We start from the raw sequence: 845 nt of genomic DNA, 5'->3' as shown, positions 1-845 counted from the left end.
GAAAGAAAGAAAGAAAGAAAGAAAGAAAGAAAGAAAGAAAGAAAGAAGTAAATGTTCTCCCAGACAAATCCAAACACAACGCCCACCCAGGCCCACTGCTGGACAGTGGCCTCGCTTCACGGTTGGTACTACTGCCATAACACTTGTTGTTAGGGAATATTCGGTTCATAGGGAAGTGGATAATCCCAACATGAAAATGTGCGTACTTATCTGATAAGTTATTTATACAGAACCGGAAAGGATAGGAAATAGCTGTGGAACCTTTAAGAGGAGGGTAAAAAGATAAAAGCCACATAAACTTGGAGGGGAGGCAGAAACTACTGTTTACATATTTGGAAGCTAAAGCCAAGGGAAGCTGTTTCTGGTGAACATAACACTTTGTTCTGAACAGTTTCAAGTTAATTTGCATAGGACATAGAGGACTCAGTTCGAAGGGTAACAATGGGTAACACTGGAGTGGTTAACTCCTAGCAAATCAGATTAACCACGAGAGCAATCCTCTGGAAGTGGGTTAACAGCACATTCTTTCTCTTCCCTGTCTGGTGCTATAAGATATTCCTTGGGCACACGATTTCTTTTACTGGAAAATAATTTCTGGGGCACCTGGCTGCTTCAGTCAGTTCAGCTTCTGACTCTTGATTTCAGCTCAGGTCATGATCTCACAGTTCGTGAGTTCAAGCCCTGCGTTAGGCTCTTCACTGACAGTGTGGAGCCTGCTTGGGATTCTCTCTCCCTTTCTCTGCCCCTCCCCTGCTTGCTCCCTCTCCCTCTCTCAAAATAAATAAACTTTAAAAAAGAAAGGAAGGAAGGAAGGAAGGAAGGAAGGAAGGAAGGAAGGAAGGAAG

The 845-nt window shown here is 43.4% G+C and overlaps 1 protein-coding gene across 3 annotated transcripts in view; it reads right to left on the bottom strand.

The window, feature by feature from the left end:
- The window catches only part of MYZAP (myocardial zonula adherens protein), a 90857-nt gene that overhangs the window by 57980 nt on the left and 32032 nt on the right, over positions 1-845 (bottom strand). The window lies entirely within an intron of this gene.

The sequence above is a fragment of the Herpailurus yagouaroundi genome, unplaced genomic scaffold, assembly GCF_014898765.1.
Source record: "Herpailurus yagouaroundi ecotype Mexico unplaced genomic scaffold, PumYag 184, whole genome shotgun sequence".
Classification (NCBI taxonomy): Eukaryota; Metazoa; Chordata; class Mammalia; order Carnivora; family Felidae; genus Herpailurus; species Herpailurus yagouaroundi.
This window is presented reverse-complemented; position numbering and strand designations above follow the sequence as displayed.